At 43.0% G+C, this 27,928-nt stretch overlaps 1 protein-coding gene across 1 annotated transcript in view; it reads right to left on the reverse strand.

Annotated features, from left to right (window-relative positions):
- Positions 1-27,928, reverse strand: part of PRKN (parkin RBR E3 ubiquitin protein ligase) — a 1,218,605-nt gene that overhangs the window by 99,647 nt on the left and 1,091,030 nt on the right. The window lies entirely within an intron of this gene.

Below are 27,928 nucleotides of genomic sequence, written 5' to 3' on the forward strand. Positions count from 1 at the left end.
GCCTGGAGTGAAGTTACCAGAGGCTTCCCAGGTGGCTCAGTGGTAAAGAATCCGCCTGCAATGCAGGAGACACATGTTCCAACCCTGGGTCAGGAAGAGCCCCTGGAGAAGGGAATGGCAACCCACTCCAGTATTCTTCCCTGGGAAATGCCATGGACAGAGGAGCCTGGTGGGTTACAGTCCACAGGGTCACAAGGAGTCAGGACTGAGCACACACACCTGAAGTTACTAGAGGCCCAAGGACAGCGGGCTGCCAGCAAGGGGGCAGATACAGGCTTTCTGAAGGGTGAGCTCAAACCCTAGGGCCACCTTCCCCTGTCTCCTATAAAAGGACACTTCTGAATGGGAATAAAGGCAGATGACCTCTCCTCCAGGATCGAAGGCTCCTGTACCCATTTCCTGGACTTGAAAGCATCTTAGAGTCCGCTGGCTGAGATCTCAGGGGCCAAGAGCAGAGCAGGGCCACCAGCGCTGCCCAGCCTGCCTGTCTCCAACGTCTGATGAGCTCAGCATCCTTGAGGCCCAGTGACTGAGGCCGAACCACATGCTTGCAGCCCGAAGCCCAGGAGCCTGCTTCCAGGCGGGTATGTAGCGCCATCAGTCAGTGAGAAGCTAGCTGAGCCGACTTCCTGCCATCAGCCCATTAGCTTCCCTGTCCCTCTCCCTGGGGGAGAGGTAAGAGGCCGGAGGAAGGCAGCTCTTCTCCAGGAGAGCCAGAAGCAGGGACCCGTGCAAGAGGGCAGGTGCTCAAACAAAGGGCGGCTTGGGGATGGCAGCTTGCAGCTCTCCCCCTATTATCACTCAGGACTCCGGGAGCTGCGGAAGCTGGGACAGGGCTGGAGGCTGCCCGGAGTGAACACAGAGCCCCTTCCTTGGTCCTGGGCTTTCGGTGAGGTTTTGGAGTCCAGCGGTGACTTGGAGGAGCTGGAAGAAGCCCACCAAGCCACAGTGACCCAGAGGGGCCAGGCTGGGGACTCCGACCATCCCCAGGAGGGGAAGGCCCCACAAGAACCCCGATTCTGGTGCCCCCGGAGCCCGGTGGCTGAGCCAGCCTGGACATCGTTTAGAAGCATACAGGATATTACGTGCATCTGGGTGTCAGGAAGGAATTCATACCTGTTCCTGGAGCAGCCTATTTTTAACCTTGTTAACCCGAACTGCACTTTAAAGTAAAGGGAGCCTCTTGTCTATCTCTGATTTATGAGCTTCCTCCTTCTGTCAAATTAAAGCTCTCCACAGATGAAACAATTTATCCTTATCTCATTTGCACCCTCCTCCTACGCTGGGAATTGGGAGCCAGGAGTGAGGGGGGGACATGTGGGAGGCAAAGCGTGCAGAGCAGGCAGCGCTTCCCATTCTCTGAATCCCCACTTCACTCCATCCATCCATCCATCCTCCGGCCCCCAACCACAGTAACCAGCCCACTACTGTGCGCCGTGTGTGGAGATGGCTCTGCAGTGCCAGACACCGTCCCTCCCCAGATGCCAAGGTGGGTGTTCCCCCCACCGCTTCAGGTTACACAGGATTTCTTTTCTTCCAGTGCAGGTCAGGTGACTTCTTAACGATCTTCATGGAGAGAACCAAGAGAAGGAAGATATCCTTTCTTAATCCCATTTCCCTTCTCACCCCACACTGAGCTGTTGCTATAGCAACCTCTTACCTGCTCCCAGGACAGCTCAGGGTCCCTGCGAAGGTAAGGGAGTGCGACTCTTTCACTCCGAGGAGGGACAGAGTTCCCTGGGTGTCTAAATTCGTCAGCTCTCTACGACTTGCTCCAACTAGGGTGTCCTGTGGCCAAAACCTAAAATTCACTTCGAAACTCCCAGTGGCAGAATCCTGCAAGACCTGAACTCAGTAGAAATAAATTTACATTTTGTTTTCAATAAGAATAACTTCTCTGCACTGGCTTAAGTTTAGAAAAGGCCCCTGTAAGGAAAACAATTTGGGAAAAATATTCAATACTTTTCTACCATTCCCTCCTTACTTCTTCACATCTCTCTCTCTGTATATGTGTGTGTGTGTGTTTGTGTGTGTGTGTATAATGAAATATTTTCAATACACACAGAAAATACAGACCTTAAGGTAATAAGTCCTCATGGACCCACCTCTCAGTTTTAACAAATGCAGATTTGCTGGCAAAGTGACAAGGTTAGTCGCTCAGTCATGTCCGACTCTTTGCGGCCCCATGGACTGTAGCCCACCAGGCTCCTCTGTCCATGGGGATTCTCCAGGCAAGAATACTGGAGTGGGTTGCCATTCCCTTCTCCAGGGGATCTTCCTGACCCAGGGATCGAACCTGGGTCTCCTGCATTGCAGGCAGATTCTTTACCATCTGAGCCACCAGGTATTTGCTGGTAGGGGTGGGGCATTTAATGATTGAGATTTATAAGAAGTAAAAGGTCACAGAGATAGTGGTACTGCTAGCATCTATTCTGAGGTTCATGTACATCTTCTCTAGCCAAGTCTTGGCACTTTTGTTACACATATATGTGCAAAACTTTTTTTGATCAGCTTTCTCATAATCGGCGGGGGGAGGAACCAAGGCATCTTTGGCTGCAGAGGTGACCCTGGAAGTCTGGGTAGCTGAGAGTCCCCGGACCATTAGCTGTTTCTTTCATCGATGTGCCTGACAGTCCTTATAAGCCGGAGTCCAAGTTCATCTTCCCAATGAATGGGTTTATTGTTTTAACATAAAGGCATTCAAACCAGAGGGTGGTTCTGGGTCTTATGCAATTCAGAAGACCGGTGCTTTCTCCCCCAGGTCACATTAAAATGGCAGTGGGTCTGAGACCTTGTCTGTTCAAAATAAAGTGATAAAAGGGTCAATACAGAGAGGACAGTCGCTATCCTGGGGTGGACGGCTTACTTATGGGTGTTATGAATGAGGCTATCAGGGCTCAGGTAGGGATGTTATCTTGGATAAATGGTTTGTGGTTATTGATTTGGACCAACCTGACAGAAAAGAAGCTCCATGTATTATTGCTACAATTACTTGATTTATACTTGCAATTTAGAATTTGTATGCTTAGTCAATTCTGTCAATATCAAAAAGCAACAGTCTAGTTTCAAAGTCTGACATTTGGATTTTGTCCCATGATCTAGTGTGTCCTCTAAGCAAAGTAAGTGTCAACCTGGGTCATCTGCTGTCAAAGAGAACTTGAAACACAAGTAATCAGGGGAAAAGCCAACCAAACAAACTTGAAAAGATGCAAATCAGGTTTCAAGGTTTACAAAAATAAAAGAAGAAGACTTTTTTTTCATCCATCCTTATGTATTCTATCACTGCTCATTAGGTGCCCCACAGAAAGCTTATTTTATTGGAAGGAGGTAACTCAGAAAATGCTTCCCTGGTGGCTCAGTAGTAAAGAATCTGCCTGCAGTGCAGGAGATGCAGGTTTGATCCCTGGGTTGGGAAGATCCCCTGGGGAAGGAAGTGGCAATACACGCTAGTATTCTTGCCTGGGAAATTCCGTGGAAAGAGGAGCCTGGAGAGCTATAGTCCACGGGGCTGCAAAGAGTCAGACATAACTTGGTGACTAAACCACAGCAACAACTCAGTAAACATTCTGGGCTGTGGCATTCACAATGGCCAGTGCTTAACAAGGAGTCTCATGTTCCACAGAAATCTATATCCAAATGAAAATAAAAAATCTGGTCAGGAATCACACTCAGTGAAGAGGGCAGCCAAGCATTTCTCTACTTAATTCTAAATCTTTTCAAAGCTGAAAGATGATTAGCTACTAAGGAAACTATTGTATCACCCCAAACAATTATTTTAGGTTATGCTCCATATAATTTTGGGGATTGTCTTCTCAGCGTCCTTGTAATTGCATTGCAAACAGAAATTTTAGCTGGGGCATTGACTAGGTTCTTCATGGCAACCCATGTGGGACCAACTGAATCTTATTTATAGTTTCCCTGGTGGTGATTCCAACTCAAAGGAGTTGGGCTCATAGCAGACATCAATTTATGTGCTGAGTGAATAATTTGCTGTTTACATCTGCCCACTAATTGCCACCTAATGAGCAGAAAAATTTCAAATGAAAATCTTTCAAATGAAAAATTCTTAATCATCCCTTTTATATAGAGATCTACATGTGTAGTCACTATTCTAGCTAAATAAGTCACATTGGGTCCCTTACAGAAGTTCCAGAAATATTAGATGAATAGAAATAGAAAAACACATGTAATTTAACTCATTATAATATACAGCAGAGCAACAAACACTGAAAATTTTCGGCAATGTGTGTTCATAGTTTCTTTCAACATGAATATTTCAAAAACATCTTTCTAAGGAAAACGTTGACCTCTAGGGGAAGTAAAAGTCTACTTCATCAGCTTTAATCCTGCCTGAAAAGAAACAGGATCAAGGGCAAGACAGTATACTGCCCAAAGAGAAAAAACATTCAGATTTGAGTAAACCCACCTAGACCTGCCTTGTAAGGTATCACAGAGTGAAAGAATGTGGGTACATGTGTAAGATCCTTTACTAACACCAACTCTCAGGGCATCCCCACCAAACACAGAACTCCAATAATCTCTACCAGAAATGTCAACGGAGTCAACAGTGTTAGTATTCAAATGGGAGTCATCTCTTCTAAATACTCTTTGATGATGCAACTATATTCTTAAAGGGCACGTGGGTTTCACAAATAATTCAAGATTCCTGTTTATATCGAGTGCGCGGAACACTGGTGCTGCTTGATTGCTCAGTGTATGTATGGGGTGATGGATGGGTGGGTTGCTCAGTGTATGTATGGGGTGAGCGATGGATGGGTTGCTCAGTGTATGTATGGGGTGAGCGATGGATGGGTTGCTCAGTGTATGTATGCGGTGAGCGATGGGTGGGTTGATCAATGTATGTATGGGGTGAGCAATGGATGGGTAAACGGAGCGATGGATGAATTCACAAATGCTCTGTAATCTGAGGGCCCAAGGTGTGTTACATAAAGCTCCCGAAAGGGCAGAGGGCACAATCAAGAAATACAAAAACCCACTGGTAGCTCCAAGTGTGTTTAGAGAGGAGAGAGAGATTCTGAAAATACAGAAACTGAAAACTATCAACCAATTCCATATGTGCTTTATCATACTACTTAAACCTACGTGATGAGGAGGTTAGCATCTTGTAGACAACCACATACATAAGTTTATTTATTTTTTTTTTAAAGACAGTCTTCTTTTGTCCTTCCTTTGTAGCTATTTGGAGAGACAATGATAATAATCAGAAGATCTGCAAAAAACGAGATTCGGTATTTCAAAGGTTGCGGGCTATTACGGGACCCAAGCTGAACTATCATGCAGAAAAATGACTACCTTCTGAATTACCTGGGATGCTTGAAACTCAGGAGAGAAAAATAGAATCCCATGGCCTGTTATAAGAACACTGAGAAGAAGAGAGAGAAGAAATACAGCTTGCCCGACATTCAGATTTCCTTGGCTTAAATAAGGCTGTCCCCTTTAAGGAAAGCTTTGGGGACAGGATAGAAATAAACCTCAGGGAGGCTGCCTTTCTAGCTAAAGAAGGTCAGGTGTCTCTTATGCCACTTACAGATTTTAAAAACGCACTGTCATTCTCTAATCATGGTCATTATTGGAGAGTATGATTGAAATTTTAATTATTAAGTAGAAAGGATTGTCAGGCACTTTCATCGGGTGTCTGGCATGCCCCGAGTGATGAGCCATCAGCAGAGCTGATGAGAAGCCGGAGAGCATGATTCCAGGGCTGAGAACCCCGCTGAGGCGGAGGCAGCGGTCTGTCCACCTCCTGCCAGTTCCCCATCTCCTAAAAACGTCTGCATGCTGTTTACTGCAGAGCCACTGTTTAGACCCAACGCTCAGTAATGTAAAAACATCAATTATTTCCTTTCTCTACCGAAATGAAGTATGATTACCCTTGATTTAATAGCAAAGGAGCATTTTCAAGGCACAAAAACATTTCCACCATTAAGCACAAAGGTTATGCTGAAAATATATGTTTGTTTGTTTGTTTGTTTCCTTCTGCAGAGCCATGGGCCCTACATTTATTAGCTTTGCATTTCCTGTGACAGCAACTCCATGTCTGCTGGGTTCTGCACTCTCTGTACGTGCGGCAGACTGTGGGCAGGCAGGCTCGTCAGGGGAGGAAGGCTGCCATTTGGGGGAAAGGATGGAGTGCGTGGTTAGTGTGACTCACTAGAGCTTTGGTCTCAACCTTATAATCGCCAAAAGCCAGTTCGGTGTCTTTTTAAAGCCACAGTAAATATCCTTATTTGGATAACCTCAAACCTGTTCATCTGTCTGCAGCAGGGGCAGGACTGAAAAACGCCAGCCAGCCCTGCCACTCCCAGGAGAGATAAGGCAGCTTTCTAGAGCTGGCAAGCGCCTCCCCTGCTCAGATAGTGTCACCTGCAGCCCAGCACCCTGGTGGGGACCTGGAGGCCAAGGGAGGCTACTGTCGGAGGTGATGTGTCTGAACGTGAGATGGTGAGACCCCCTCCAGCCCTAGTGACTCGAGCACTACAAGCAAGGTTGTGCCCCTGGTTAATAACACTGGAAACCCAATGATGCTAGGTGTGTCTATGGGGCTCTCTTCCTGACAGTCCACAACCTACAGGAAATGGCAAACTCTCTGTTAATCATGAGGACATTCTCAGAAATGCATGTGAAGTGAATAGTAATTCTGGCATATAGTGGTGCTAGTGGTAAAGAACCTGCCTGCCAATGCAGCAGACAGAAAAGACTTGGGTTCAATCCCTGGGTCGAGAAGATCCCTTGGAGGAGGTCATGGCAATCCACTCCAGTATTCTTGCCTGGAGAATCCCATGGACAGAGGAGCCTGGCGGGCTACAAACAGTCCATGGGGTCGCAGAGTTGGATACGACTGAAATGACTTCAAACGCATGCACAGCACATAGTGCAAAACAAATGAACTATTTGGTTTTAGATTTTCTTTTTTTTTTTTGAGAAGATTCAAGCTATGTACTCTTTGGAATAAACCAGGAATCTGACTGCAAATATAGCCAACGTTTCTTATGGATGGAGGGCAGGGTGCTGATTCGCAGGGAAATTGTGAGAAGGAGAGAATTTCCTGAATCTCTGCTCTGTTTCTAGGAATGCCTGGAACTTCCAGCCTGCACGGTCCGGGGACTGCCAGAGCCGAGACTCTCAGAGATCCACTCTTGCCCGTCTTCCCCGGGACTCCCTCGCAAACACAACTTCCCCCAACTTTCTCACTTCTGTTTGGAACTTCCTACTTAGAAGTAGATTTCTCCAGGGTTCCAGGAAACGGGCTAATGTGGTATGTTTTGCTACAGTTACGATGGTTCAGTTTAGTTTTATCCTTGCCTCCTTCCCCTTCACAACTGAACAAGGGCTTTCAACGACTTACCCCCTAATGGGAGGTTTCATGTGCAGAAGTGGGCCAGCAGAAATAGCTACTACATTGAAAGCAGCTTCCTGGTGCTGCTGACACTGTTCTGTTTAGGTAGGAGAATGGCTGTTGACTTTTTATGAGGGGTACATTTATCCATCAAATCACAGATCCCACAGATCCCACTCCTCAATTCAACCATACATCCACCCTGTCTTTCAGCTGTCGCCGTGTACCCCCAGGGTGAAGCAGGCACAGAAGAAACTGTAGGAACAAATATGAAGAGCAATCGATTCTGTCCTCAAGAAGTTTTCTGCTTAGAGTGGAATACAAATTTGAAGGTAAGACAACCAAAGTTGATGGTAAAACTGTGATCTGTGCTATTTTGTGAAGTTACAGTGGTTGCAATGAAAGAATTATTTATGTCCGGGTGAGGAGGGCTTCATGGGTACCACATGTTTACAGGGGAGAATGACTGTGACCGTGGTTTTCCCAGTAGCCATGTACAGATGTGAGAGTTGGGCCATAAAGAAGACTGAGCACCAAAGGATTGATGCTTTCAAACTGCGGTGTTGGAAAAGACTCCTGAGGATCCCCTGGACTGAAGGGAGATCAAACCAGTCAATCCTAAAGGAAATCAACTCTGAATAGTCATCGGAAGGACTGATGCTGAAGCTGAAGCTCCAATCCTTTGGCCACCTGATGCAAAGAGCCGACTCACTGGTGCTGGGAAAGATTGAGGGCAGGAGGAGAAAGGGGTGACAGAGGATGAGATGGCTGGATGGAATCACTGATCAGTGGATGTGAGCTTGAGCAAACTCCAGGAGATGGTGAAGGACAGGGGAGCTTGGTGTGCTATAGTCCATGAGGTCACAAAGAGTCAGATACAACCAAGCAACTGGACAACAACAACCTTTGTGGATCACAACCTAAGTGGATCACTAGATCCACTTAGAAAGATACAGGACAGGAACAGCATGCTAGCAGGGAGGATCAGGGGACATTTCTCTGAACCTCAGTGACCTCAGGTTAGGGAACAAGACCAGGATGGTGAGTGAGGCTGCCAATCTGGATAGAAGCTCTAAGCCCCAACTATGTTGGCAGGAGATCCATGGACGTACTCCAAGCTATAGAAGGTGTAGCCTCTACCTCAACAAGCATGACATCCAGGGAAGTTCACAGCATGTGGCTTCTCCACGGGGCACTTATGGTTCATTCATAGTCTCAGCTGTCAAGATGCAATGTACCAATCACGAGTCATTTTTTCTTATCAGCACTTGCTGACTACTAGCTCAATAAACGTTTCATCTTCATCAGGTCTCCCCTGAGAGCAGAGCTGAAGGTCAAATTTGTCCTCAGGGAAGGACAAAGAGTTTTGCTGACCACTGGCTCAGAGGAAGGAGCAGTCTATGCAGAGGTCTGGATATAAAGGATTCATGAGTGGGGAACACACTGTAGGGGGAAAGACAGTAGGTTGTTACAGAAGTTGAGGCAAAGGATGGGGAATCCTGAGTAAACAGGAAAGAGCAGATGGAAGTAAGAAACATTTACTAGCTGGAATCAATCAGCGGTCAATCAGCTACTGGGGGTGAGTCTGGAATAAGCCTATGGATGATCACATGTGCTGCTCACTGCAGAGCCTGAGAAAGGAGGCAGGGGGCAGGACTGAAGGTGTGTGATGGAACAGATGGAAACATGAGTTCCAGTGTGGATATTTGGATGGTTGGATGGCACCACCGACTCAACGGGCATGAGTCTGAGCAAACTCAGAGACGGTGAAGGACAGGGAAGCCTGATGTGCTGCAGTCCATGGGGTTGAAAAGAGCTGGACACGGCTGAGCGACTGAACAACAAATGGATATTTTGACTTGACGTGCTTAGGAGAATTCCAAGTGGAGGTTCCCAGTGGGAAATGTGAAGTGTGACCTGGGGCTCCAAAGAAGGGCCTCACTAGACTTGGGTACATCCACCATAGACAGGGCACAAAACCACAGGAATAAATGAGGTAGCCCAAAGAAGGACCTGATCTCAGAAGAGAGAAGGACTGGGAAGTGTCCCTTTCTAACACCAGAAGTAAAAGGGTGGGTAGAAGACGAGCCTGTGATGTGGACTGTGAAGATGGGATTGAAAGGGGGCTGGATAGGCCACCGAGAAGGGTGCCAGGGCAGCTGGTGGAGGAAGGGGCAGGCACCAGCATCAAGGCTGGGGTGAGGTGGGGACGCCTACAGTAAGGACCTAAACACTGTCTTCATCGATGCACAGCATTAGCATCTGCAGACTATCTCCTAGTATAATCAAAGTCTAGTCTATCTAGAGTAGAGGTCCCCAACCTTTTTGGCACCAGGGACTTGTTTTGTGGACAACAGTTTTTCCACGGACTGGGTTGGCGGGGGGATGGTTTCAGGATGATCCAAGTGCATGATACTTATTGTCCATTTTATTTCTATGATTACATCAGCTCCACCTTAGATCATCAAGTGTTAGATCCTGGAGGTTGGGGACTCCTGATCTAGAGTGATCAGATCAAAAGTGAGCCTGAAATTACTTATATTTAACAATTTACTTATACGACATCCTTTGAATTCGCATCACAATGCCTGGTAAAAGACCCAGTTTCCAGCTCTCTCTGGTTTGTAAGCTGGTGTTTTTCTCAGAGATAACCACAGGGGGAGGCATTTCAGGGCCTGATTTGGTATTCAGTTAATATCACAGCACATGCTCTTCCATTACCTAGAAGCTAATGACTATCCAAATTAGTTATATGGCCCAAAGCAAAGATAAGGTGCTTAGTATGTTTGACCAGTCATTAAAGTGTGTCTTTCTGGAAAAATATCCTCTCAAGTGAAATGACATCTCGTGGTGTTCTATCAGCAGTATAGCCAACCCTTATTAAAAGGTCTACTTTGAATGTCTCCCTAGGGTAATCATATAAAAAAAAGAATCAAAATTTAATATGTCGTTAGTGGAGGTTGACTTGCTGAAAAATAAGCTGAATTAGTTGAGAATTGGTGCTAAAACATTCTATAGCTGGTAAATATTACTCTGATTCTCTAGAGAATGGTAGCAATAAAACACGCAGAATATGTTTTGCATCCCAAACTTGGCATTCTTGAAATAATCAATGATTTTTGTTCCAAAGAGGCCTAATGTCTCTTGTACACATTAGACACATGTAGCCTGAGGCGGATAATATGTTCTGTTGCCTCAGAAATCTTTTGCTCAATTTGTTTATTTGTTAGGTGGAGCACTTGATATAAATGAGGGGATATACAGATGTTAGAAGTCCTGTGTAGATTAGGTGACAGTAGATTAGAAGTACCAGGAGAGGCATGGAGGTAAGGACTTATCTAAATACCACTCGGGGCTTCCCAGGTGGCTCAGTGGTAAAGAATTCACCTGCAAAGCAGGAGACATGGGTTCAATCCCTGGGTCGGGAAGATCTCCTGGAGGAGGGCATGGAAACCCACTCCAGTATTCTTGCCTGGAGAATCCCATGGACAGAGGAGCCTGGCGGCTACAGTCCAGGGGGTCGCAAAGAGTTGAACATGACTGAACATGATACTATACATATTAAAAAGATGCCTAATTAAAATTATTAGTAACTGAGCACTGTAGAGTTTCAAGGTCAGGGTGAGCACGCCAGCTGGGATGGTCCATGAATTATTGGAGAAGGGGCATGTTGCACCCAGCAGAACTCTTGAGGCATCCAGCTTTAGTACCATCTCTGAAGGTGACTTCCGGTCAGTGCTACTTCCAGCTGGTGATTCTACAGCCCCCTCCTTTCCTGTCCCCATGCCAAGGATGCCTGAACTTTCTCAGCTTTCAGGATTGTTCTTCTTTGGTTCTACCTGGCTTATTCTTCCTGACCACAGCCCTGCCTAATCTGTTGTAGAATTATCTTATCTAGATGTCAGCTGAGTCCAAGAAGACATTTTAAATCTAAATTGACCATTTAATCACAAGAACACTTTTTGAAGATACCAACTTCTGAGATCTGAGGGATGTGCTTTTTCTTTTTAATATTTATTTTTATTTGTTTATTTCATCTTAGTCGTGGCACGCAGGGTCTTTGATCTTCTTTGCAGCACTCAGGATCTTTCATTGCTGCATTCCAACTCTTAGTGGGATCCAGTTCCATGACCAGGGACCGAGTCCAGGCCCCGTGCACTGGGCGTGCAGAGACTTAGCCAGTGGACCACCAGGGAAGTCCCTAGATGCTTTTTCTGATCGTTTTTATATCCAGATACAGAAAATTCCAATCTCTCAGTTCCCACAAACAGAAACTCTTCCGTTAAAGGCCAAATGTTTGTGACCCCTTAGAGCTCTTCAAATCACTGACTCAAGCACTGTGGAGCCTGTGAAAGGTGGCAGCAACCGAGAAAATGGTTTTAGAATATCAGTCCTCATTCGTGCAGTCAGGACCTGCTGGAACAGAGTCTGCTTCAGGCGGTGGTACCTCAGGGCACCAGGGACCACCCTTGTGGGAGTGGCTCACTTCCTGCCACAGCTCAGCTTGAGGGGTGACAAGTTTTCTGGCTTGTCTCGGTAATGACAGCTTCTTAATGTTAGCATTTTCTTTTCAAATCATCTCACAGCTGATCTTCATTTTCACAGCTCCTGCTGCTGGTTTGCTGGAGATGAATTATCAGGCTTTCATCTGCCTGAAAATGTCACTTTTTTTTTGCCCTTATTATTATTTTTGCCGTTGTGTTGTTTAGTTGCTCAGTCGTATCTGACTCTTTGAGACCCTGTGGACTGCAGCCCACCAGGCTTCCCTGTCCTTCACTGTCTCCTGGAGTTTGCTCAGACTCTTGTTCATTGAATCGGTGATGCCATCCAATGATTTGCTAGATACAGAATATTAGTATCGCACTTTTTTTCTTTCAGTATTTTACAGGTGTCATCCCCATGTTTCTTGGCCTCCATTATTTTTGAAGGAGAAGTCAGACTCATTCTCATCATTGTTCTCCTGCATGTGATGAATCTTTTTTCCTCTGTCAGATGTTAAAATTATCTCTCCATCTTGAATTTCAGCATTTTGACTATGATTTGCTTATGTATGGTTTTCTTTGTACTGATCCTACTTTGAAATTCACCATGCTTTTTGAATTTGTGGTTTGAAATTTTTCATCAATTTTGGAAAAATTTCAACTGTTATGTCTTAACTATCTCTTCTACCTCATTCTTTATTTTGTCTCCTGCTTGGATTCCAATTACGTGTGTCAGACTGTCTGATGTTGTCCTGCAGATCTTGGATGCTCCATTTAATCTTCATCACTTTTTTACACTTTGCATTTCTGTTTGAACAGTTTACTTTGACATCCCTTCAAGATCACCTATACTTTCCTCTGCTGTTCGGTCCACTGAAACACTTAGTCAATCCTGATAACATATTTTTTTTTTTCCTAGCATTTCTGACTGGTACTTTTTCATGGCTTTCATCCCTGTTTAAATGCCCTGTTTAAACAACGCATTGTTTCCATTACTTAAAATATGTTTTAGAATGATTACAGTTATTCTTAAATTTGTGCTCAGTAATCTTCATATCTGTGGTGGGTTCTACTTCTTACTATTTCCTCTCTTGACTATGGAGCACATCTTCATGCTTCCTTGAATTCTGCATAATTTTAAAAACTGTATGCCAGACATCTGTGTATAAAAGAAGAGACCAAATTAAACAACACTTACTCCCAGAAGAGGGAATACCTCTTTTCCTTTCAAATCGTGTAGAGAGTTGAGTCAAATTAATCTGTAACTGAGGTGGATCTGTGCTTTGCTGCAGTTTTTAGCTGGATTCACCATTCATTTCAAATATTCTGAGGGGAAGGATCAGGTCTTTTCCTTTAGCAGGGCTTTGAATCTGAGCATGGTGAACCTCTAGAAATCTCTCTATTCTTTGCAGCCTAGACTCCAGCTTTTCTTTTTGGAGGGGTTGGACCACAACAGCACATGGGATCTCAGTTTCCTGATGAGGGATCGAACCCACGTCCCTTGCATTGGAAGCACAGAGTTTTACCCGCTGGAGTCTTAACCACTGTCAGGGAAGTCCCTGCAACTTTTCTAATCATAGGAGATCTCGTTCTGCTTTAAGCCCAGATGCCAGAACTTGCATGAGCTGTGCTTGACTTTCTGTGCCACAGAAGACCCACAGACACCTTGCCATCCTGGCCCAGCCTCTAAGGGCCATTTTGGGGCACCAAGTGAAAACCCAGGTATTTCTCTTAGCTCTCCTGCTCTGCCCCTGACCTTCGGAAGCTGCTGCCTTGTACTCTGTGATGGCCTGCAATGCCTGCTAGAGACGTCTCTCATTCTCCGGCTTGGATCCTAGTCTCTAGCAAAGTCACCCCTGATGGGTTCGGATTCATTTTTTGACAGGGGCATCTTCAGATTCTACTTTATCTCTTCAGACCAGGTGTATCTATTCAATGTCCTTTAAAAGTTGGGCCACCTTCTCCCTTCCTCTGTGGCAGATTTCTTCTTTTCCTATTGCCCTGCCAGTGTTAAAAGCATCTATGGACCATTTATCTTCTTTTAGTAATTTTGTTCATTTAGTTTTCAGTCTCAGATCATGGATGGGTTTTAAAAATTCCTGGAAATATATATCCTGTTTGACTTGTTCCTTTTGTTATTGTGGGAATATAGAAAATATTTTAAAGCCTTATCTTTAGTTTAGTTTGCATTTTTGCACTCATCCACTCTAATCTGTTTAGGCAGAAGCTTAAACAGTTCTACTTAACTTGGCCAACCCAGAGGCTGTGTATATTGGGATGCGAAAGTGCAGTTTGCATATTAAAAGATAAGTCAGCTCATCTGTGTGATGTGCTGTTCTTTCCGGTGAGGAACACTCTCAAAGTAAGATGCCACCAGGACTGCATGCGTGCTCAGTCCTGTCCGACTCTTTGTGACCCCATGGACTGCAGCCTGCCAGGCTCCTCTGTCCATGAGATTTCCCAGGCAAGAACACTGAAGCAGGTTGCCATTTACTCCTCCAGGGGATCTTCCTGATCCAGGAATCGAACCTGTGTCTCCTGTATTAGCAGGCGGATTCTTTACCACTGAACCACCTGGGAAGCCCCCAAAGAAAGATGAGGCCTAAGCGGAAAGCAGTATGCAGCCATGTTGCTACAGCAGACATTTACACATACACACAGAAATACCCAGACACCAGGGACAGGCTTTCTGACACGTGAGTGACAGGTTTATTTCAAAGCTACCAAGTATTCATACTGCACAAAACACAGAGGAACCTCAGGGTCCTCTCAGTCAGAAGGTGGTTTTCAGTCTTACGTATAAGCTGCTTCCTTTCTGTGGCACTCAAGCAAAGTTAGATCATGCTGTATTTTTTTTTTTTTTATTCTTCCTTTCCTGGTTGCAGAAGGAAAGCATGCTTCTTAGAGTCCGGGAATAGAATCCAGCAAAGAGACATACATCTGGAGCTCCTGTCTGGATTAGAGACCTCCTAGATAAGCTGACTGTCTCTCTGTGGGGTGTGCTGCATCCCAGAAATGACACTTGTTTCTCACTGGTTTCATTTTTTTCCCCTTAGTGTTGCCTATGGATTAGGCAGCCTCTTTCATTACGGCTCATCAGTGTCCTGCTGCTGAGGGAAACATTTGTGCTGATAAATAGTTGCCTTTTAAATGTACCGAGAGAGGCATTTTGAGAGAGCCTTCGTCCATCTATGCCCTCAGACTTGACTGCAATTTATTTATTTATTCATCAATAAATATTATGAAGCGTGGTCTGTGATATAAATACTGTATATAATAATATAAAACAGACACAGTTCCAACCCACAGAGAGCATATAAATTATTAACTTCAGATGAGTTCAGTCGAACATATATTTCCCAACTTTCCCTATGCGCGGGGCATATGGCATGATGATTAATCAGACAGGTTTCTTTCCATAAGCTGATAGTCCAACGGGGAAGACATAAAAATAATTTCAGTACAATGTTTTTAAATGCAGGTGGCTATGGGATGCAGATGGGAGGTACTGAGCCTTATGTGGGGACTCAGGTAAGGTTTTTGGGCGGTGATGATACCTGAGATGAGTCTTGAAGGCTGGATTTCTTTGACATTTGAGGTCTTTAATTCTGTGCCTTTAGAACATATTATTCAAGGATAATCCCCAGGTGGCGCTAGTGGTAAAGAATCTGCCTGCCAATGCAGGAGATGCAGGAGACATGAGTTCCATCCCTGGGTCAGGAAGATTCCTTGGAGTAGGAAGTGGAACCCCACTTCAGTATTCTTGCCTAAAAAATTCCATGGACAGCGGAGCCTGGTGGGCTCAGACAACACTGAGGGTGTAACTCTCACACATTCAAAGATAATGTCTTAAGTTTTTATCAAAATGCCAAATGAATTTGTTAACTATTTTGTTCTAGGAGTTTGATGTGTGTGTGAGCAGCTCAGTCATGTCGGACTCTTTGCAACCCCATGGACTGTAGCCCGCCAGGCTCTTCTCTCCATGGGAATTCTCCAGGCAAGAACACTGGAGTGGGTTGCCATGCCCTCCTCCAGGGGAATCTTCCTGACCCAGGGGTTGAACCCAGGTCTCCTGCATTGCAGGCAGATTCTTTACCATCTGAGCCACCAGGGAAGCCCTGGTGTTTGATATTTTATATTAAAAGATGAGATTCTAAAGAAGAAAGTCACTGCTTTGGACACATCTTTGGAAAAAAATCCTAATTTAAAGAATTCAGCTGCATTTAGCTGTTTTCCCCTTTAAGGCTTATTTGTGAGACCACTATTTACAAGTAGCATTGGGATATGTTTTCAGAGAAACCAGCTCAAAGGTAGAACCCAAACACTTCAAATGCTTTATCCTGAGAAAATCCAAATACTTATGTCTCCAACGCATGTTCACATTGTTTTCTAAGAGCATGAGATGCTTCTGAGTGTCCCCCGCTGTTGATGACTGTGATTAAAAGGGCCATTAGAAGTGGCTGCCGGGGAAAGGACAGTTGTGGGGGACGCCAGGGCTGCCAGGAGGCAGAAGGTCTCACTGATTGTTTCCTTGGCACTTGTAATTTAGTCACACAGCGATCAATTTCCGAGAACACCAGATATGTGCTGAAATTAGTGTGCGATTTCCACTCTCCTTGGCTCTGACTGGGCCGTTCCATAATGACAATGAAATGAGACCATGCCTCACCGTCTCACACCCTCTGTGAGGAAGTTATCTGGCATGAAAAGGAAGGGAATGGAAACCCAGAGCAGCCTATGGGAGCCGCTAACAGAATAACTGGGGGGTGGGCCGAGGTAAAACGGCTTTGATGCAAACCAACACATGCGGTTCTAATTAGGCACTGAGACCGGCAAGGAAGTGGGCATTATGTCTGTTAATTAACTTGGATGCTGTCGGATGGTGAGGTATCCTGAGGAAAAGCCAACAGCCTTTAACTCACCAGTGTGGTTAATTATCAGAGAAGGTTGTTCTCGTGGAATTTCCTACCAGGCATTTCAAAAAGACATTATTTTGCTTTCAGAAATGTAAAACACGTCAAGTGACACTTCTTGCAGGCTAACGGCAGCTTGTACTGGTGATGAAAAAGTGGCTGGGAGTTTTATTTAGTCTGAGGTTAATGAGCAAAGGTTATGAAGATGGTTTCCCTCTCATGTGTCTGCGGCAGAGAAGAACAAATTATCACCTTATCTGACTCCATTTTGGGAGTGATTATAGAACATGTGAAAGGATACAGTGTTTGGTGTTTTTGTATAGAATGCTTTGAAGAATGATTTTTATCTTTCTGTATGACAAATGAGAAAATATGAGTCATTGTTAGAATGCATAAGCGTCACTAATATGAGGGCTGTCCTGATAATGGTTCTGCTTCTCTGAAGAATGTTTCTGAACCTTTGCAATCTGGGATAGAAGGGCACACACAGTGAACCTTCAGCCTGGATCAAATGGAGAGGCAGAAGATGGAAACTCGTCTGTAAAGCAAGAATAATTATGTGAAAAGCAGCCTTAAACTGACAGATTTGTATAAGGTATGAAGGAATAATAGATGGTACCTGGACTGTATCATGGCAAAATGCATTAACAAAGATAACTTGCAATGTGTCCTATCTTAGATCTTCTGAAGACAAAGGAATGACAACATCAATGGACAGATTAAGGACGCCTTCCCTGGTGGCTCAGACGGTAAAGCGTCTGCCTTCAATGCGGGAGACTCGGGTTCGATCCCTGGATCAGGAAGATCCCCTGGAGAAGGAAATGGCAACCCACTCTAGTACTCTTGCCTGGAAAATCCCATGGACAGAGAAGCCTGGTATGCTGTAGTCCCTGGGGTCGCAAAGAGTCAGACATGACTGAGTGACTTCACTTTCACTTCTACAAGATTTGGGACATGGTTCATTTACTCACGAGTAGGACGGCCATAGGGCTTTCTGGGTGGCCTGGTGATAAAGAATCAACCTGCCAATGCAGGAGATGCAAGAGACTCATGTTTGATCCCCGAGTGGGGAAGATCCCCTAGAGTAGGAAATGGCAACCCACTCCAGTATTCTTTCCTGGGAAATCCCATGGACAGAGGACTCTGGTGGGCTACGGTTCATGGGGCTGCAAAGAGTAGGACATGAGTAGCTGAGCGCACGATGGCCACATGACTTTTTGTTTAATAGCACAATTCTGAGAATGAAAAGATAGCAAAGACTCCAGAATAAATAGGCATAAACACCAGCCTGTCTTGGGCAAAATAAGACATGTGGCTGTCATCACATCTCACCCTATAGTTCCACAGTTGCATGTTGCTTATTCAAATGCATTATGCCTCTCCTTGGGCTTCCTAGGTGGTGCTGGAGGTAAAGAACCTGCCTGCCAATACAGGAGACATAAGAGACATGGGTTCAATACCTGGAGGAGGGAACCCACTCCAGTATTCTTACCTGGAGAATCCCATGGACAGAGGAGTCTGGCGGGCTACAATCCATAGAGTCTCACAAAGTCAGACACGACTGAAGTGACTTAGCACGTGTGCACATGCCTCTCCTTATAGTACCGTGTTCACTGGGATGTGAAATTAACATATGGCAGTTGTATCACTTTATTATTATTGTTTCTTAATAAAATAACACAAATAAATACTTCTACTTATAATGTACTTACAAAATACTTTTGAAAGGATTATTTCAGCTACTCTTCAGAATAGCTAGTAAGTGACCACTCCAAAAAATTATGAAAAATTTATCAAATAAGCAAGTAAATACATTTTATATAGGTACATTAATGCAATATTATATAGTGATTAAATATAATACACATTTATAGTAATTTTTAATAACCAGCAATATATTTTCACTTCTGTTAATGTGTTCTAAGGAAGTAAGCAGATAAATACAAAGAGCTTTATGCATGAGAATATTTCTGTGACATTGCTTATAATAGCAAAAAAAGCATAGAGCTGGGGCCGTGGAGGGAGTGATAGCATCCAGGGTGCAGTGAGATGCTCTCTGTCTCTCCCTTTCCATCTACACCTAGCAGATGTTCACAAGGCAACAAAAGTGCCTCTCCTAAACACACCAGGATGACAGACGAGTCCACCTTTTTGGACATCCAAAGGTGGGTGGGCTGGAATACAGAGAGGACGTGGTCCTGGGGGACAGCAGAGCCCACAGCCCGAAAGAACTCAGCATCAACAGAGGAGGTAGCACACACAACCCCAGCCTCCTGACTGAGTGGAGCCCATGGCTGCAGGTAACCAGATAGCAGCAGTGAAACCTGGGACCCCCGTCCCTCCAGCCATGGAGGTACCCACAACGCTAGCTCCTTGTACCCACCCACCCCCTGTAGCAGGGGGAGACCACAAACCTCAAAACACTGGTCACGGCAGAAGTGCTTGCCTGATCCTGGCTGCCCCGCCCCCTCCGCATCTCAGGAGGTCCTGCTCGGGGTGGGAGAGCCCATCAAACAGTGCTCCAGGCAGCAACACCCCTGACACTGAGAGCAGCAAGGCATCGATGACCCTGGGGGTGCAAGCAGCAACAATCAGGGTGTGAGTGAGTATGTGGGCTGGGGAGTGACACCTCTGACGGAGGCAATGAAGGGTGGAAAATGCTGACTTTCAAATACACCCAGGAGCAGCTAGGGGGTGAGGAACTCAACACCTGTGCCAAAGTGCCACCTCCTGGAAGACGAAAGAAAGAAAGGTCTCTAATTTTTGGTCTGTTGAATAGTTACAATGGAGCAGAAAGGTGTTTGCTACTTCACCTGTCCTGACTTACCAAATACTATGAACAACCACAGTAACACTGTACAATAAGGAGGAAATGGTAATTCTTTAGAGACCAACTTAAAAATCACAGAATATTGCAACCTGATGGAGAATTTAAAATAACTGTTACAAAGAAACTCAATGAGCTACCAGAAAACTGAGAAAGGCAGAAATGAGCTCAGGAATAAAATTAGTGAATGGAAGGAATACTTTACCAAAGAGACTGGAACTCTAAAAAAGAACTAAGCAGAAATTCTGGAGCTGAAGACGACTATAAATGCTGTGAGGAATGCATTAGAAAGCAGTGGAAATAGATCAGGCCAGATGAAAGACAGAATTCCTGAGCTTGAAGATAGAAACCTAGAAATGATACAAGTTGACTATGCTAAAGTCTTTGACTGTGTGGATCAGAACACACTGTGGAAAATCCTTAGAGAGATAGGAATACCAGACCATGTTACCTGCCTCCTGAGAAACCTGTATGCAAGTCAAGAAGCAACACATAGAACCAGACACAGAACAATGGACTGGCTCAAAATTGGGAAAGAACTGCATCAAGGCTCTATATTGTCACCCTGCTTATTTAACTTATAAGCAGAGTACATCATGTGAAATGCCAGGTTGGATGAATCACAAGCTGGAATCAAGATTGCCAGGAGAAATATCAATAACCTCAGATATGCAGATGACACCACCCTTATGGCAGAAAGTGAAGAAGAATTAAAGAGTCTGTTGATGAAGGTGAAAGAGGAGAGTGAAAAAGTTGGCTTAAACTCAATATTCAAAAAACTAAGATCCTGGCCTCCAATCCCATCACTTCATGGCAAAGAGATGGGAAAAAAGTGGAAACAGTGATAAACTTTATTTTCTTGGCCTCCAAAATCACTGTGGACAGGGACTGCAGCCGTGAAATTAAAAGATGCTTGCTCCTTGGAAGGACAGCTATGACAAATCTAGACAGTGTATTAAGCAGAGATGGCACTTTGTCAACAAAGGTTCATCAAGGCTATGGTTTTTCTAGTAATCATGTATGGATGTGAGATTTGGACCATAAGGAAGGCTGAGTTCTGAAGAACTGATGCTTCTAAACTGTGGTGCTGGAGAAGACTCTTGAGAGTCCTTTGGACAGCAAGGAAATCAAACCAGTCCATCCTAAAGGAAATCAAACCTGAACATTCGTTGGAAGGACTGATGCTGAAGCTGAAGCTCCAATACTTTGGCTACCTGATGCGAAGAGCTAATGCACTGGAAAAGACACTGATGCTGTGAAAAATTGAGGGCAGGAGGAGAAAGGAGTGACAGAAGATGAGACAGCTGGATGGCATCATTGACTCAATGGACATGAGTTTGAGCAAACTCAGGGAGACAGTGAAGGACAAGGAAGCCTGGCGTGCTGCAGTCCATGGGGTCTCAAAGAGCTGGACATAGCTAAGTGACTGAACAACAACAGAAGGGGGAAAAGATATAAAATATAAAAAGATGAAGAAATTCTATGAGAGTTATTTGACTCTTCTAGAAAGGGGAAGATGAGGGTAATGGGCATCCCATAAGGAAAAGAGAAGGAAAAGAGCAGAGTTTATTTAATAATAGCCAAGAACTCCCACAATCTGGGGAAGGAACTGGATATATAAGTGCAGGAAGCTAAGAGAACAATTAATTACATCAACACAAAAGACCTCCAAGACACAGTATAAGTCAGTGAGAAAAAGAATTTTAAAGGCAGTCAGGACGAAAAAGGTAGTAACTTATAAAACCCCTATTAGGCTATCAGCAGATTTCTCGGCAGAAACTCTACGAGCCAAGAGAGAATGGAATGACATTCTCAAAAGCTAAAAGATAAAAACTGTCAGCCAAGAGTTCTCCATAGCAAAGTTATAGCATTCTGATGTGATGGAGAAATAAAGACTTTCTCCGACAAAAAAAGTTGAAGGAGTTCATTAACAGTAGACTGTCTTACAAAAATGTTGAAAGGACCTCTTCTAGCAGAAGCAAAGAGGCAAAATACAGAAAATTCTGAGTAAGGTGATAGACAGGAAGAATCAGAAAATTGCAACTCTTTATCAGAGTAGGTTTTTTGAAACACTTTACTATCACATAAAGATTAATGGGGGGAAAAAAGCAGAAAATGTAACTACAGCTACTTCAATTTGGAAAAAAAAACCTCACAGGATAAGAAGAGATAATTTGAGATAGCAAAAACACAAAAGGGGAAGATGAAAAGAGCAGAACTCATTAAGGTAAGTGAAAATAAGATGCTATGAGCAGAAAAATAACTATTTTACCTATGAGAAGTTTTATACAAACCTCATGGTTACCACAAAACATAAATCTAGAGCACAGACACAAAACATAAAAAAGGGGAAATAGAGAAAGACATCACAGAAAATCACCAATCCAGAATGGAGGACATAGAAACAAGGAAGAGAAATAATGCAGCTATAGAGTAACCAGAAAAAAAAAATATGATAAAACTGTAGGACTAGGTCCTCATCTATCAATAATCACCCTTCATGTAAACAGACTGGATTCGTCAGTTCACAGACACAGCGTGGCTGGCTGGATTAAAAAGTAAGACCCGACTATACGCTCGCCTCCAGGAGACACACCTCTGCTCTAAAGAAAATACAGACTGAAAGTGAAGAGGTGGAAGATGATCCTCCAAGCAACTGGCAGCCGAAAGAGAGCTGGTGTAGCCTCACTCAGGCTCCCCAGGTGGCGCAGTGGTGAGGAATCCGCTTGCCAAGCAGAATATACATTCTTCTCAAGTGCACGTGGAACAAACAGGTGGTGACTGAACCACATTCTTCTGAACAACTATTGGGTCAGTGAAGAAATCAAAGGAGAAATAAAATATTTCCTGAAGACAAATCAAAATGAAAATACAACATACCAACATCTATGAGATGCAGGAAAAGTAGTGTTAAGACCTTTTGTAGCAATAAAAGCCTACCTAAAGGGACAAAAAAAAAATCTCAAATAAACAATACAACTTTACACCTAAAGTAACTAAAAAAAAAAAGCAAAGGAAGCACAAATTTGTCAATTTCTTCTAGGACAAATTCTTAGAACCATACAACCCTCAAAGACTGAATCATAAAACAACAGGAAATTTGAATAGACTAATAAGCAGATGGGGAAACAGTGTTAGACTTTATTTTTTGGGGCTTCAAAATCACTGCAGATGGTGATTGAAGCCATGAAATTAAAAGATGCTTATTTCTTAGAAGGAAAGTTATGACCAACCTAGATAGCATATTAAAAAGCAGAGACATTACTTTGTCAACAAAGGTCCATCTAGCCATGGCTATGGTTTTTCCAGTGGTCATGTATGGATGTGAGAGTTGGACTATAAAGGAAGCTGAGCGCCGAAGAATTGATGCTTTTGAACTGTGGCACTGGAGAAGACTCTTGAGAGTCCCTTGGACTGCAAGGAGATCCAACCAGTCCATTCTAAAGGAGATCAGTCCTGGGTGTTCATTGGAAGGACTGATGTTGAAGCTGAAACTCCAATACTTTGGCCACCTCATGCGAAGAGCTGACTCATTGGAAAAGACCCTGATGCTGGGAGGGGTTGGAGGCAGGAGGAGAAGGGGACGACAGAGGATGAGATGGCTGGATGGCATCACTGATTCAATGGACATGAGATTGGGTAAACTCTGGGAGTTGGTGATGGACGGGGAGGCCTGGCATGCTGCGGTTCGTGGGGTCGCAAAGAGTCGGAGATGACTGAGCGACTGAACTGAACTGAACTGACTGAATAGGCAGGATTGAGATGGAAACTATAGTCCAAAACTTCCCCCTAAGAGAAACATCCAGGACCAGACAGCTTCACAAGGAAATTCTACTGAACTTTTTTTTTTTTTTTGGCCTTTCTTTTTTTTTTTTTCCTTTATTTATTTATTTATTTTTTTCAGTGGGTTTTGTCCTACATTGATATGAATCAACCATAGATTTACATGTATTCTCCATCCCGATCCCCCCTCCCACCTCCCTCTCCACCCGATTCCTCTGGGTCTTCCCAGTGCACCAGGCCCGAGCACTTGTCTCATGCATCCCACCTGGGCTGGTGATCTGTTTCACCCTAGATAATATACATGCTGTTCTTTCGAAACATCCCACCCTCACCTTCTCCCACAGAGTTCAAAAGTCTGTTCTGTACTTCTGTGTCTCTTTTTCTGTTTTGCATATAGGGTTGTCGTTACCATCTTTCTAAATTCCATATATATGTGTTAGTATGCTGTAATGTTCTTTATCTTTCTGGCTTACTTCACTCTGTATAATGGGCTCCAGTTTCATCCATCTCATTAGAACTGGTTCAAATGAATTCTTTTTAACGGCTGAGTAATATTCCATGGTGTATATGTACCACAGCTTCCTTATCCATTCATCTGCTGATGGGCATCTAGGTTGCTTCCATGTCCTGGCTATTATAAACAGTGCTGCAATGAACATTGGGGTGCACGTGTCTCTTTCAGATCTGGTTTCCTCAGTGTGTATGCCCAAAAGTGGGATTGCTGGGTCATATGGCAGTTCTATTTCCAGTTTTTTAAGAAATCTCCACACTGTTTTCCATAGTGGCTGTACTAGTTTGCATTCCCACCAACAGTGTAAGAGGGTTCCCTTTTCTCCACACCCTCTCCAGCATTTATTGCTTGTAGACTTTTGGATAGCAGCCATCCTGACTGGCATGTAATGGTACCTCATTGTGGTTTTGATTTGCATTTCTCTGATAATGAGTGATGTTGAGCATCTTTTCATGTGTTTGTTAGCCATCTGTATGTCTTCTTTGGAGAAATGTCTGTTTAGTTCTTTGGCAAATTTTTTGATTGGGTCATTTATTTTTCTGGAATTGAGCTTCAAGAGTTGCTTGTATATTTTTTAGATTAATCCTTTGTCTGTTGCTTCATTTGCCATTATTTTCTCCCAATCTGAGGGCTGTCTTTTCACCTTACTTATAGTTTCCTTTGTTGTGCAAAAGCTTTTAAGTTTCATTAGGTCCCATTTGTTTAGTTTTGCTTTTATTTCCAATATTCTGGGAGGTGGGTCATAGAGGATCTTGCTGTGGTTTATGTCGGAGAGTGTTTTGCCTATGTTCTCCTCTAGGAGTTTTATAGTTTCTGGTCTTACATTTAGATCTTTAATCCATTTTGAGTTTATTTTTGTGTATGGTGTTAGAAAGTGTTCTAGTTTCATTCTTTTACAAGTGGTTGACCAGCTTTCCCAGCACCACTTGTTAAAGAGGTTGTCTTTTTTCCATTGTATATCCTTGCCTCCTTTGTCAAAGATAAGGTGTCCATAAGTTTGTGGATTTATCTCTGGGCATTCTATTCTGTTCCATTGATCTATATTTCTGTCTTTGTGCCAGTACCATACTGTCTTGATGACTGTGGCTTTGTAGTAGAGTCTGAAGTCAGGCAAGTTGATTCCTCCAGTTCCATTCTTCTTTCTCAAGATTACTTTGGCTATTCGAGGTTTTTTGTATTTCCATACAAATTGAGAAATTATTTGTTCTAGTTCTGTGAAAAATACCGTTGGTAGCTTGATAGGGATTGCATTGAATCTATAGATTGCTTTGGGTAGAACAGCCATTTTGACAATATTGATTCTTCCAGTCCATGAGCATGGTATGTTTCTCTATCTGTTTGTGTCCTCTTTGATTTCTTTCATCAGTGTTTTATAGTTTTCTATGTATAGGTCTTTTGTTTCTTTAGGTAGATATACTCCTAAGTATCTTATTCTTTTTGTTGCAATGGTGAATGGTATTGTTTCCTTAATTTCTCTTTCTGTTTTTTCATTGTTAGTATATGGGAATGCAAGGGATTTTTGTGTGTTAATTTTATATCCTGCAACTTTACTATATTCATTGATTAGCTCTAGTAATTTTCTGGAAGAGTCTTTAGGGTTTTCTATGTAGAGGATCATGTCATCTGCAAACAGTGAGAGTTTCACTTCTTCTTTTCCTATCTGGATTCCTTTTACTTCTTTTTCTGCTCTGATGGCTGTGGCCAAAACTTCCAACACTATGTTGATTAGTAGTGGTGAGAGTGGGCACCCTTGTCTTGTTCCTGATTTCAGGGGAAATGCTTTCAATTTTTCACCATTGAGGGTGATGCTTGCTGTGGGTTTGTCATATATAGCTTTTATTATGTTGAGGTATGTTCCTTCTATTCCTGCTTTTTGGAGAGTTTTAATCATAAATGGGTGTTGAATTTTGTCAAAGGCTTTCTCTGCATCTATTGAGATAATCATATGGTTTTTATCTTTCAATTTGTTAATGTGGTGTATTACATTGATTGATTTGTGGATATTAAAGAATCCTTGCATTCCTGGGATAAAGCCCACTTGGTCATGGTGTATGATTTTTAAAATATGTTGTTGGATTCTGTTTGCTAGAATTTTGTTAAGGATTTTTGCATCTATGTTCATCAGTGATATTGGCCTGTAGTTTTCTTTTTTTGTGACATCTTTGTCTGGTTTTGGAATTAGGGTGATGGTGGCCTCATAGAATGAGATTGGAAGTTTACCTTCCTCTGCAATTTTCTGGAAGAGTTTGAGTAAGATAGGTGTTAGCTCTTCTCTAAATTTTTGGTAGAATTCAGCTGTGAAGCCATCTGGTCCTGGGCTTTTGTTTGCTGGAAGATTTTTGATTACAGTTTCGATTTCCTTGCTTGTGATGGGTCTGTTAAGATCTTCTATTTCTTCCTGGTTCAGTTTTGGAAGGTTATACTTTTCTAAGAATTTGTCCATTTCATCCAAGTTGTCCATTTTATTGGCATAGAGCTGCTGGTAGTAGTCTCTTATGATCCTTTGTATTTCAGTGTTGTCTGTTGTGATCTCTCCATTTTCATTTCTAATTTTGTTAATTTGGTTCTTCTCTCTTTGTTTCTTAATGAGTCTTGCTAATGGTTTGTCAATTTTGTTTATTTTTTAAAAAAACCAGCTTTTAGCTTTGTTGATTTTTGCTATGGTCTCTTTAGTTTCTTTTGCATTTATTTCTGCCCTAATTTTTAAGATTTCTTTCCTTCTGCTAACCCTGGCGTTCTTCATTTCTTCCTTCTCTAGTTGCTTTAGGTGTAGAGTTAGGTTATTTATTTGGCTTTTTTCTTGTTTCTTGATGTAAGCCTGTCATGCTATGAACCTTCCCCTTAGCACTGCTTTTACAGTGTCCCATAGGTTTTGGGTTGTTGTGTTTTCATTTTCATTCATTTCTATACATATTTTGATTTCTTTTTTGATTTCTTCTATGATTTGTTGGTTATTCAGAAGCATGTTATTTAGCCTCCATATGTTTAAATTTTTAACAATTTTTTTCCTGTAATTGAGATCTAATCTTACTGCACTGTGGTCAGAAAAGATGACTGGAATGATTTCTCTACTGAACTTTCAAAGCACATTTAATACCTATTCTTTCCAAACTCTTTCAAAAATTGAAGCAGAGTGAACACTTTCAACTCATTTTAGAAGACCAACATCACTCTGATACCAAAACCAGATAAAGACAACACACAAAAATTACAGGCCAGTATTTCCAATGAATATAGGTGCAAAAATTCTCAACCAAACATTAGCAACAACACCTTAGAAGTATCATGCACGATGATCAACTGGAATTTATTTCAGGGATCCAAGAATGGTTCAACGTCTTCAAATAAATGCGATACACCACGTTAATAAAATGGGAGATTACAAAATGTACGATCATCTCAATAGGTGCAGAAAAAGACAGTGGATGAGATTCAACACCTATTTATGAAAAAACTTCTCAATAAAGTGGGTTTAGACAGCATGTACCTTATCATAATAAAGGCCATACATGACAAACCCAGAGCTAATATCACTTTCAGTGGTGAGAAACCAAAAGTTATTCCTCTAAAATCAGGAACAAGACAAGGAAGCACACTCTTACTTCTCTTATTCAGCATAGTATTGGAAGTCCTAGCCAGAGCAGTTAGGCAAGAAAAAGAAATTAAAGACATCCAAATTGGAAAGGAAGAAGTAAAACTGTCACTATTTGTGGATTATGTGATTTTATACATAGAAAACCCTAAGGATTCCACCAAAAGACTATTATAAGTAATAAACAAATTCAGCAATGTTGCAGGGTACAAAATCAACATGCAAAAATCTGTTGCATTTGTACACACTAACAATGAGCTTTTAGAAAGAGAAATTAAGGAAACAGTCTCATTTACAACAGCAACAAGAATTAAAAACCTAGGAATAAATTTAAGCAAGGCAGTGAAAGACCTGTACACTGAAAACTATAAGACATTATTGAAGGAAACTGAAGAAGAGAAATAAATGGAAAGATAGTCTGTGTTCAAGGACCAGAAGAATTAAAATATTTAAAATGTCCATAT

Source organism: Dama dama, chromosome 26, assembly GCF_033118175.1.
Source record: "Dama dama isolate Ldn47 chromosome 26, ASM3311817v1, whole genome shotgun sequence".
Taxonomy (NCBI): domain Eukaryota; kingdom Metazoa; phylum Chordata; class Mammalia; order Artiodactyla; family Cervidae; genus Dama; species Dama dama.